We start from the raw sequence: 12,996 nt of genomic DNA, 5'->3' as shown, positions 1-12,996 counted from the left end.
TATTGTAAAGTGGCTGTTCCACTGGATGTCATAAGGTGAATGCACCAATTTGCAAGTCGCTCTGGATAAGAGCGTCTGCTAAATGACTTAAATGTAAATGTAAATGAAGGCCACTGTTCTTGGGGACCGCCAATGCAGCAGAAATTTGTTAGTACCTTTCCCCAGATCTGTGCCTCGACACAATCCTATCTCAGAGCTCTACAGACAATTCCTTCTACCTCATGGCTTGGTTTTTGCTCTGACATGCACGGTCAACAGTGGGACCTTACATAGACAGGTGTGTGCTTTTCCAAATCATGTCCAATCAATTGAATTTACCACAGGTCGACTCCAATCAAGTTGTAGAAATATCTCAATGATGATCAATGGAAATAGGATGCACCTGAGCTCAAATTCGAGTCTTATAGCAAAGGGTCTGAATACTTATGTTTAACACATTTGTAAAAATGTCTAAAAACCTGTTTTTGCTTTGTCATTATTGGGTATTGTGTGCAGATGAGGGGGGGGGGGGGGGGAATAATTGAATTGACTTTAGAATAAGGCTGTAAGGTAACAAAATGTCAGGAAAAAAACAAGGAGTCTGAATACACTGTAGGTCTCATCCAATAAACAGTTCAATAAATGTGTTTTTGTGGGCTCTTCACAGGCCATCAGTTACCTTTCAGAACCTAGTTACAATAAAAATGTATTGTAGTATAATCAGTTCTCGTACTTGGGAACTTGCTCCAGGTAATTCTGGTAGCCAGACGTGTTCTTGCTGTACTGAATCTGTTTCTGCTGTCGTTTCAGGACCGATTCATTGCCTTCTGTGTGAGCTGGATCCAGGTTTCGTAGGGCCCACCGCATCCCTGCCTGGGACCTAGGAAAAACAAGCCTTCATGATTTCCCTCTATAATGTTGCTTGAAATAATATTGTGCATGGAAATAGAGAACATGCAGTACATTTCAAAAGAGGAAGGGTAATGTAGAATGGTAAATGGTTCAATTCCACCAATTGAGGTACTGAGGCCCTTCAGATGAGTGTGCTTAATTGTGCTCTTTAGGTTAACAATGTTTTATTATCTACATTTTAGTCATTAAGCAGACGTGCTTCTCCAGAGCGACTTGCAGTCGTGAGTGCATACATTTTTCATACTGACCTCCTGATACCACCCATGTCCTCTGTTCCAACAGCAACACTGGCAGTAGACATGCTTAGGATACATCGCTCAAGAATGGATGACCTGATGGGAAAAGCAACCAGAGACTCCATGAACTTATCCAATAAGAACCTGATATTTTCATTTGCAAAACATTTTGCTACGTATGCACTAAGTCCAAGGTAGGTGCTAGAATACCATAGTCATGAACAGTACCTGCAAGGCTTTTGTATAGCAGGGGCAGGTCCCATTTCACCATTCATGGGTGAGGTAGGCATGGCTGGGGCTGAATTACTAAAAAAGGGACAGTAAATGGTGATTAAAAACGTGATAAAGATAAAAGTAGGGAAATGGATATTTGACCGGCTGAACAAATATTTAAGATTTGGCAGTGGCCAGGTCGCAGTTGCAAATGAGAACTTGTTCTCAACTAGCCTACCTGGTTAAAAATAAAGGGGAAATGTAAAAAAAAAATAAAATAGGGGTCAAAATTAATTAAAGTTAGGGTTAAAGGTAGACTCAGCAATATGACGTAGGTGCAAAAAGTAAACGGCATAGTGGGTCAATTTCCAAAACAACTAAGAGCGTTGAAGCGTGAGGCTAAACTCCCCCAGTGTTTTGTAACTACCACACTCAGAGTGAAGCAAACCCATGCACAGATACTGTGTGTCTTGCATCTCAATATCTCCGGTGCTGCTCATGGCAACTTAATTTAGTTGAGCCAACCTTTAACATTAGGTTAAGGAAAACAAAGGGTTAGTTATAGTTTCAGTAAGGTGAAGGTAAGGTTTAGGGAAAGGCATAAAAGTTAACATTGGTTAATGCACCGCTGTTCATTTTCTGCCTGTGTAAAAGTAGCCAGCAGTAAAAGTAGCCAGCTGCACTAGGGTCAGACAGCATTCTTATGTAGATTAAGACACTGCAGAGCCAATGTGAGATATGCCTCGGAAAATGTACCTCAATCCAGGGATGAGAAATGCTTTGTCAAAGATTTGTATAACTTACCTAAGATTGACCAGAGCCTGTCGTTTCCAGAGCCTGTCGTTTCCAATGGGAGCATATTAATCAGTGAGCAGAACAAGCAAAGAGGTGGGCAGAGCCAAACTAGGTAGATCCTATTGGCGTGTTCTAGCATTTATTTTCATATTGCCATTAGGGAACTCCTACTCCGAAGTGCACGTGTGCAATAACTCAATTCACCCTTGCACTCCTAAACAACCATTTTTAAATCAACTTTGGCAAACGTCTATTAATTATTATTTTTTAAAGGCTGTGTTACATCTTTGTTTCATTGATAAGAACATTTGCAGAATGTTTGGCCAAAATCCATCTCCTCCCACCGGGCTTCCTCTTATCAGTGAGTTGAAATGCCAACCAGATGCTTCACATATATACATCCAGTGAAATACCTGCCTCTTTGTTTATCTGTGGCGTTGTCCCATTATCAAATTGAAAACGCATAGAAGATTATGACTGCTAGTTTATTTATAGCAGTCTTTCACAATCTTCTCTGTGTAACAGTTAGGCTAATAGGACAATTCAGAGTACAACACATTTTTACATTCCTAAACTACACTGGAATGCTGTCAGACCCCAGTGCAGTTGTAAGCAAGCGAGTCAGATCTGCTGGCTAGTCTAAAAGTAATCCAGACATATGGACATATTTTTTACCCTAAACCTGCTTCTCTGGATATGTTTTGATTTTTGGCTGTTGTGCTGAATCAACAAAGAAACTCTGGTATCTCAATTAGAGGGCGCTACAGCCTGGAAGAAGCCAAGGTTCAGGGCTGTATGAATGAGTTGTTGCTCTGGATGTTACTCTGTCAATATACAGCAGGAAGGGGCAACTCCAGTCCTCGGAGGGCCTGATCGGTGTCACTTTTCCCTCAGCCCTATAGCTAAAACACTTGATTCAACTAATTGCATTACAAACTAAAGACCATGGCTAGTTGATTATTGGAGTCAGGTGTGTTAGTAAACGTCACCAATCAGGCCCGCCAGGGCTGGAGTTGCCTGTCCTTGAAATACAGTCTTGGCCAAAAGTTGAGAATGACACAAATATTCATTTTCACAAAGTCTGCTGCCTCAGTTTGTATGATGGCAATTTGCATATACTCCAGAATGTTATGAAGAGTGATCAGATGAATTGCAATTAATTGCAAAGTCCATCTTTGCCATGCAAATTAACTGAATCCCAAAAATCTTTTCCACTGCATTTCAGCCCTGCCACAAAAGGACCAGCTGACATCATGTCAGTGATTCTCTTGTTAACACAGGTGTGAGTGTTGACGAGGACACGGCTGGAGATCACTTTGACATGCTGATTGAGTTTGAATAACATACGAAGCTTCAAAAGGAGGGTGGTGCTTGGAATCATTGTTCTTCCTCTGTCAATCATGGTTACCTGCAAGGAAACATGTGCCGTCATCATTGCTTTGCACAAAAAGGGCTCACAGGCAAGGTTATTGCTGCCAGTAAGATTGCACCTAAATCAACCATTTATCGGATCATCAAGAACTTCAAGGAGAGCGGTTCAATTCTTGTGAAGAAGGCTTCAGGGCGCCCAAGAAAGTCCAGCAAGCGCCAGGACCGTCTCCTAAAGTTGATTCAGCTGTGGGATTGGGGCAGCACCAGTACAGAGCTTGCTCAGGAATGGCAGCAGGCAGGTGTGAGTGCATCTGCACGCACAGTGAGGTGAAGACTTTGAGGATGGCCTGGTGTCAAGTAGGGCAGCAAAGAAGCCACTTCTCTCCAGGAAAAACATCAGGGACAGACTAATATTCTGCAAAAGGTACAGGGATTGAACTGCTGAGGACTGGGGTTAAGTCATTGTCTCTGATGAATCCCCTTTCCGATTGTTTGGGGCATCCGGAAAAAAGCTTGTCCGGAGAAGACAAGGTGAGCACTACCAACAGTCCTGTGTCATGCCAACAGTAAAGCATCCTGAGACCATTCATGTTTGGGGTTGCTTCTCAGCCAAGGGAGTGGGCTCACTCAGAATTTTACCGACGAATACAGCCATGAATAAAGAATGGTACCAACACCTCCTCCGAGAGCAACTTCTCCCAACCATCCAGGAACAGTTTGGTGACGAACAATGCCTTTTCCAGCATGATGGAGCACCTTGCCATAAGGCAAAAGTGATAACTAAGTGGCTCGGGGAACAAAACATCGATATTTTGACCTTAATCCCATTGAGAACTTGTGGTCAATCCTCAAGAGGCGGGTGGACAAACAAAACCCCACAAATTCTGACAAACTCCAAGCATTGATTATGCAATAATGGGCAGCCATCAGTCTGGATGTGGCCCAGAAGTTAATTGACAGCATGCCAGGGCAGATTGCAGGTCTTGAAAAAGGGTCAACACTGCAAATATTGACTCTTTTCATCTTTTCATTCATTTCAAAAGCCTTTGACACTTATGAAATGTTTGTAATTATACTTCAGTATTCCATAGTAACATCTGACAAAATATCCAAAACACCGAAGCAGCAAACTGTAAAAATGTATATTTGTATCATTCTCAACTTTTGGCCACGGCTGTACATGAATGAGTTTCTTTGTTAAACTATACCACTTTGGGGGTAGACCTTTGCAATTTGTCAGAGTCAATTACGTGATCATTTTGGTGGTAATTAGTGGCAGATAAAACAAAAACAGTTTAATAGTGGTAGGCCACTTCGTCGAGGGGGGATTTTCGGTCATACACAATGAAAATAGGCTAATCATCTTAAATGTTAAGTCAGTAGGGTCGTTTTAAACGACATGATAGAATGACACAAAAAAAAAAAACATACAGACCTCGGCTCCATAAATGGACCTTGAAATGCAGTTTCGACGCATGATGAATTTGTCTGAAGCCACGCAGTAAATTCGTCATTGCTGAAAGGACAGGTTTTAAATTAACGCCAAGCGCCATAAGGGCGGGGCCGCAGGGGTGTGCATCTTGGGTGCGTTCAGTTCGAATGTTTGCTAAATTCCATATGGTTTGGACTGGATCACACGTTTCACACGTGCAATTATGGAGCCGAGCGCTATGTTTTTTTGGTCATTCTATCATGTGTAGTTTAAAACGACTGTATATTGACTGAGGAACATGCTTGTCCCTGTTTGGTGCTATTTTAAGGGTTGGTCAATTGCTCTTTGGTTCGGCATCTCAGTATGGTTAAAGTAATTTCTTTAATAATCTTACCTGATGTACAGCAGACAACAATGTGATTGTTTATCTTAATGCAAAACAATCAGTTGTTCCATCAAATTAAATGACTCAAGGCGAAAATTCTAATTAAGCAGTGAGATTTATATGATATGATATGTATTATATGATAAATCTACTACTTGGTATGAACAGGGGGAATAGACTATTTATTTTCCCAATAACAGGGAGCTCGCCATAACTACAATTTACGTACCTACCCCATTGAAGTTTAAATGTGAAATGGTCACGGTAGGGGTATAGGGTTTGGCGTGGGGACGTTCCAAGGACTGGAAAAGCACAGACCCGAACAAAATGGCGTCCGCAAACGACTACAAAGTAAAAATTGGCTAGAGCTGAAAAATATTACTTTTTTTTTGTTGCTTTTTGGTCTTAATTTAAGGTTTGGGTTAGGCATAAGGTTAGCAGTGTGGTTAATGCTAGGGTTAAGGTTTAAAGTCACATTTAAAAAATATGAATTGTAGAAAAAGGCAGGTTAATGACTGTGGCTATGATAACTAGTGATGACCGGTATCATCTGTCTAGGCATGGGCAACTTGGCCCTTTCTGAAGGCCCTCGGATCAATTTCCCCAAAATCTAATAAAATATATATTTTTGCAACTCAGTCAGGGTCTCAACTTACTGTTGTGAGTTAGAATAGTAGGATACACAGGTGCTATTCTGAAATGTGGTTGTGCATCAGCAGTTTTTTGCATGTTATGTCAAGCACTCATAGTCAGTCAATTAGTCCAGGTCAGCAATTTGTTTTTAAATAGAATAGAATAAAACCTTATTGTCCATCCAGGATGGACATTTTTCTTTGGCTTCCCCTTTCATTAAAATTATCACGTACTGCAGCAAAGCACCCCCACAACATGATGCTGCCACCCCCGTGCTTCACGGTTGGGATGGTGGGTGGGATGGTGTTCTTCGGCTTGCAAGCCTCCCCTTTTTCCTCCAAACATAACGATGGTCATTATGGCCAGACTAGCATAGCCTAGCCTAACGGGACAGGGATATCATATAATATAATTTCATGAAATCACAAGTCCAATACAGCAAATTAAAGATAAACATCTTGTGAATCCAGCCATCATTTCCGATTTTTTAAAATGTTTTACAGCGAAAACACAATATGTATTTATATTACCTCACCACAATAGCCAAACACACAACGCCATGTTTTCACCATGTTTCCACCGCATAGGTAGCTTTCACAAAACCCACAAATAGAGATAAAATGTATCACTAACCTTGAACAGTTTCATCAGATGACAGTCTTATAACATCATGTTATACAATACATTTATGTTTTGTTCGAAAGTTTGCATATTTAGAGCTACAAATCTGGGTTTTACAACGCAGCCATCGTCACAAATAGCACCAAAATGTCCGGAGATATTTTGGACTGTCATCTAATCTAACCAAAGAACTCATCATAAACTTTACTAAAAGATACATGTTGTACAGCAAATGAAATATACATTGGTTCTTAATGCAACTGCTGTGTTAGATTTTTTTAAAATAACTTTAGTACAACATACAGCATGCAATATTGTGAGACAGCGCTCTACAATTCTCCGCCTTGTTGGAGCCAACATAAAATACAAAAATACGAAATAACATCATAAATATTCTCTTACTTTTGATGTTTTTCCAGCAGAATGTTGTGCAAGGAGTCCTAGTTCCAGAATAAATCATTGTTTGGTTTTAGAATGTCCATTTCTTCTGTCGAATTAGCAACTTTGGCTAGCCATGTGGAGCTCACGTGTCCAAGAAATGTTTGCGCCTGGAACGATTTTTTTTCTCTCCAAAAGTCCCAATAAACGTTGAATAAACTGGTCAAACTCGGTTGAAAAATCCTACTTTATGATGTTTTTCTCATATGTATCCAATAAGATCAGAGCCGGAGCATTTCGTCGTGTAAACCGAACGCATTTCAGAAGACAATGTGGAGTTCCCCTGTGCGCCGTTGAAAACTGACAAAAGAGCAGACCTGTCACTCCAAAAGCTCTCATTCGGCCTCACATCAAGCTAGACACCCCATTCAACCTTCTACTGCCTGTTGACATCTAGTGGAAGGCGTATGAAGTGCATACAGATCCATAAATATAAGCCAGTTGAATAGGCAGGCCCTGACACAGAGCCCCTTTTTCAGAATTTTCACTTCCTGTCTGGAAGTTTGCTGCCAAATGAGTTCTGGTTTACTCACAGATATAATTCAAACAGTTTTAGAAACTTCAGAGTGTTTTCTATCCAATAGTAATAATAACATGCATATTGTATGATCTAGAATAGAGTACGAGGCCGTTTAATTTGGGCACCATTTTTTCCCAAAGTGAAAACAGCACCCCCTATATTAAGGGCTTGTAAACAAGCATTTTGCTAAGGTTGTATTCGGCGCATGTGACAAATACAATTTGATTTGATGTATCCCTGCTACTTCTTTTCCCAGGAGGAGAAAGTAAAAGCTTACAAGAAGGAGAAGCAGAAAGAAAAGATTCTTAAAGCAGAGGGGGATCTCTTCGAGGAGAATGATGAAATCGCTGACATGATAGGATTCTTAGGATTTGTTTCCTCAAACAAAACAAAATTACCTAAAGACATGTATTTGATCACAAAGAAAACTTTGCTGTCTGTAGTATTCTATTAGTGTCACTATACTCCCTCTCCGGCCTCTAGGTCATCAGGCTGCTGATTATCCTGCACACCTGTCACCATCGTCTCGTGCACCTGCGCCTCATGACACTCACCTGGACTCAATCACCTCCTTGATTAACTTCCCTATATCTGTCACTCCCCTTGGTTCTTTCCTCAGGTGTTATTGACTCTGTTTTCATGCATTGTTTGTGTTTTGTGTTCCTTTATTTATTAAAACACTCACTCCCTGAACTTGCTTCCCGACTCTCAGCGCACTTGTTATAATTAGATTGAGGGTGTTCTGTATTATGAGAAACAAGATTCTCTGGTCTGATGAAACCAAGATTGAATCTTTGGCCTGAATTTCAAGCATCACGTCTGGAGGAAACCTGGCACCATCCCTACGGTGAAGCATGGTGGTGGCAGCATCATGCTGTGGGGATGTTTTTCAGCGGAAGGGACTGGGAGACTAGTCAGGTTCGAGGGAAAGACGAACGAAGCAAAGTACACAGAGATCCTTGATGAAAACCTTATCCAGAGCGCTCAGACTGAGGTGAAGGTTCTTCTTCCAATAGGACAATGACCCTGAGCACACAGCCAAGACAACGCAGGAGTGGCTTCAGGACAAGTCTCAATGTGCTTGAGTGGCCCAACCAGAGCCCGGACTTGAACCTGATCAAACATCACTGGAGAGACCTGAAAATAGCTGTGCAGCGATGCTCCCCATCCAACTTGACAGAGCTTGTAAGTATCTGCAGAGAAGAATGGGAGAAACTCCCCAAATACAGGTGTGCGAAGCCTGTAGCGTCATACCCCAAAAGACTTGAGGCTGTAATTGCTGCCAAAGGTGCTTCAACAAAGTACTGCGTAAAGGGTCTGAATACTTATGTAAATGGAATTTAAAAAAAAATGCTTTTAGATAAATGTGAGAGAAAAATCTAGACCTGTTTTTGCTTTGTCATTATGGGGTATTGTTTGTTGATTGATTTGTAGATTGATGAGAGGAAAACAATTTAAAACACTTTAGGATACGGCTGTCAAAGGGGTCTGAATACTTTCCGATGGCCTTTGAAATTGGGACTCCAGTATCAAGTCCATGATCCTATAGCCCGCAGTGAGATGGCTGCAGCTGCATAACCCAGCAAGATCACACTGATAGAGTCTGCATAGTACTGGATAGAAATGTGGGTCAATACGAGATAATCTCTCTGCTTATAATACATACCATACTCAAATTCAGGATTTAGGTATGTGACTGGTTCACACCTGTGATGGGTAGGAGGCAGAGGTTTGACTGACGATGTCTTGCTGGTCCCAGACCCAGTGACAAGCCAGCGGGTAGATTAGTTCTGAGAAAACAAGAACACTCTCAACACAAGCCATATAACAAACCTCACCTCAAAAGTATTGAGTGGAGAGAAAGTGGCCCAAAAACCATGGTTTTAGAATCAGTGAGTGAGAATACCTGAGAAAACATATGCAGGTTTGAGTAGGATACTTTCTAAATGTAATTGGTTACAGTTACTAGTTACCTTGTAATCAGTAATGTAATTTATAGATTACTTTCAGTTATTTTTTGATTACTTTCCCCTTATGCATTAGGAGAAGACAAAAACGATCCATCAAACACATTTGGTGTGTCATCATAGTGGTCTCTCACTTGTGGTCAGATTCGCTTCGGTGGAACCAACTTAAACTTCTGCTTTTTTTCAGTGCTGAATTGAATGTCATTGTGAAAACAGTAAGGTACCATAATGTATTTTTTTGCAAACATCTGAATTTAAAAGTAATCAACAAGTAATCATCATATTTTTTTTAAGTATCTGTAATCTGATTACAATATTTTTGCCTTTAACGTAACACCCCAAGCCTGCACCCCAACCCTGCAGATATGAGGTGGGTTTTGTTCTCTCGTTGGCAGCCCCTAGTGCCAGAGTAGTGGCCACAGCACAGCGAACATAGTTGAAGAAGTGCACCATGTTTGTGTTGACCAGTGTGGGGAAGAATTGGGTTCTGATAAAAGTGTTGTGCTCCCCAAAGGCAAATGCAAGGCCAGCAAGGTGACAACTGTGAAAGCAAAGAATGGATGGAAAAGGGGTTAAAAGAAATAGTGAACTTTGCTTTACCCGTTAGGCCTATTGTTTTGTCAGTTGTATTGCATAAAAGCATGACTACTTTTTTCCAGCAGATGTAAAGATCTTCATGATCTACACAGTCACCTACTCATTTTCTTCTTTGACCTGTAAACATAGTTCACAGACTCCTACTTTGCCACATCAGTCACCAGGAAGTGGAAACTGTGCTATTGAAACAACTGCTGTCAAGACAGCAAGCAACATGCATGCTATTGCTACTGCACTAACATGCAAGCATATTGCTTACAACCTGTTTATGGGTTGGAGTCAGTTGAGGCATGTGAGCATTTGACAGCTACAGTAGCCTGAAATATCAGTCTCAGTTTTTGGATGTGATTCTTGATTCTTCATAGATTAAAATCTCACACAATGATCTTCTTCAAAGTTTACATTTACATATTGCAAAAGGTGTTATTGAAGATGCCCCTAAAAAAATTCAAAGGTGGGTGTGCAGCTCAAGATAGGTGCCCCCCCACCACCCACCATTGGAAACAAATTGTGAAAACGTTCAATTTGTTTTCAACTGTCTGCTACATTTTTTTTATATGACATTGGAGACATTCTTTGGATCTGTCTTGCCGGCCTCCACAAACGCAAGCCCAAACTTGAGTCATGTCCAATCCTAGTCTTAGCTATAGTTATAAAAATAAAAAAAATCCACAAATAAGAACTTTTACTGTATATGGCAAGGTAAACGATCCAGGATAAAAATGATCAAATTTACAAAGAGGGAAAGACGTAGGAAGACTTTCCGTACCAAACTTTAAGTTGTATCTCGAGGCAATAGCATTTTGCCCCATCCTAAATTGGTTTAGACATGATTATTCTGCCCCTGGCTGAGTACAGAGAGAAATATGGTGTCTCCTATTGCCCTGGAGGAGGTGGTCTTCACTGATATATCCCTTAAATAATGTAAACTATGCTTTGGTCCTATTATTGCTCACACAATCTCTATTTGGAGAAACATTGAAAAACAATGTAACTGGGAATCAAAATTGCATGCCCATACTCCAATATTTCACAATAATGCCTTGCGATCTGGAGGCCGGCCTTTTGCATCACCCCAATCGTCCAAATGTGGACTCCTTACCGATATCATGGACAGTAACGATTTTATAACATTCCAAGATTTGAAAGATACATACACATTACCAGGCAACTCTTTTTTTCTATATTTACAATTTTGGACAGCTATGCTGGCTATGGAGTCCCTTGGGAAACCCAACTACCCAGTCATCCAATGATGGGATTTAAAAAATAAATTATCCGGACTCCCGAAAGGACTGATCTCTATAATATGTATAAACACATTTTGGAAAGTTTATTAAAAAAGTACTGTCCATAGTCCTAATTGAATCCGAACAACCCTTTAACTGGAACAGAATATGGAAAAATATGAATTTGGCATCCCGTAATCCAAACCATCAACATTTCAAGTTTGTTCCCAGACTGTTTTTAACACCAAGGAAAAGTTTCACGGCGTCCCCTAAATTCGGTAGGCACATTCCTTCATAGGATGTGGGAGTGCCCTTAAATGTTTCTGCGGCAAAGTTACAAAATTACTTTTGATTTGCATGAATGTAAATATTCAATGCTTTGCATCTATTATGTTACTTAACGTCGATAACTTCAATCTCTCAATCAATCAGAGAAGATTACGGCTGGTAGGCAGCACTTCTGGGGAAAATGTTTTTGTCTCTTAAGATGGCAACCAACCCACTCTCTCCCATTTAACCAGTGGATACAGTTACAATTAAAAGTTATAACATTAGAATTATCGACAGCGAGAATTAATGGTGCAAGTCGAATGGTGGAAGACGGGTTGGGAAAAGTGGTTTCCAGGTGGGGAGGGAGGATGTGGTCGGTTGGATGGTGACTGAGGTGGGGAATGGGTTGGGGTTTTCTTTGTATGCATTTCTTTGATTGTTTTTGTACCTGTAACCCCCCGCGGGAAAAAAAGAATGATAGCACAAATAGCTACTAGCTTGCTAGCAGGTTCGATAGTGCAACCATTAGCTAACTATGCAATGACAAACAAGCAAGTAGCTAGCTAAACAAATAGCTACAAGTATAAGCACATTAGCTATGTGTTGTTCACGTTATCAGGCTCGTGAGTGACTGCTTGTGAAGGCGGCAGACACGATACATAGATTCTGGTGCTTCTATTACATCAAAGAACCTTACCTGTGTGATTAGCTAGCTACGTAATAATAGACCTCCGCCGAGGAGCGTGCGAAAGTCCTGTGTGACTGGCCTTGGTCTTGGACTTTGTTTACACCTTTTTTTTTTTTTTTTTTAGGAAGTAGATCAGCTTTAACATTGTGGATAGATTGTAGCCTCCATCAATGTAATTTTTTTGCATAATTTCCAATCCCCCATATATTATTGGGTAAATATATACAGTGGCTTGCAAAAGTATTCATCCCCCTTGGCATTTTTCCTATTTTGTTGCCTTACAACCTGGAATTAAAATAGATTTTTGGGGGGTTTGTATCATTTGATTTACACAACATGCCTACCACTTTGAAGATGCAATTTTTATAAATTGTGAAACAAACAAGAAATAAGACAAAAAAAACGGAAAACTATTCACCCCCCCAAAGTCAATACTTTGTAGAGGCACCTTTTGCAGCAATTACAGCTGCAAATCTTTTGGGGTATGTCTCTATAAGCTTGGCACATCGAGCCACTGGGATTTTTGCCCATTTTTCAAGGCAAAACTGCTCCAGCTCCTTCAAGTTGGATGGGTTCCGCTGGGGTACAGCAATCTTTAGGTCATACCACAGATTCTCAATTGGATTGAGTTCTGGGCTTTGACTAGGCCATTCCAAGACATTTAAATGTTTTCCCTTAAACCACTCAAGTGTTGCTTTAGCAGTATGCTT

General features: G+C 40.6%; 1 long non-coding RNA gene across 1 annotated transcript; it reads left to right on the top strand.

Annotated features, from left to right (window-relative positions):
• The first annotated feature begins 525 nt into the window (after window positions 1-525).
• On the top strand, window positions 526-8,228 carry LOC129821760 (uncharacterized). Its single transcript, XR_008754405.1, has 2 exons — window positions 526-1,321; window positions 7,792-8,228. It is a non-coding gene; the product is annotated as an uncharacterized LOC129821760 (long non-coding RNA).
• Window positions 8,229-12,996: the final 4,768 nt, after the last annotated feature.

The sequence above is a fragment of the Salvelinus fontinalis genome, chromosome 2 (assembly GCF_029448725.1).
Source record: "Salvelinus fontinalis isolate EN_2023a chromosome 2, ASM2944872v1, whole genome shotgun sequence".
Taxonomy (NCBI): Eukaryota; Metazoa; Chordata; class Actinopteri; order Salmoniformes; family Salmonidae; genus Salvelinus; species Salvelinus fontinalis.
The sequence above is the reverse complement of the archived record's forward strand: the minus strand, read 5'-3'. Positions and strand labels throughout refer to the sequence as shown.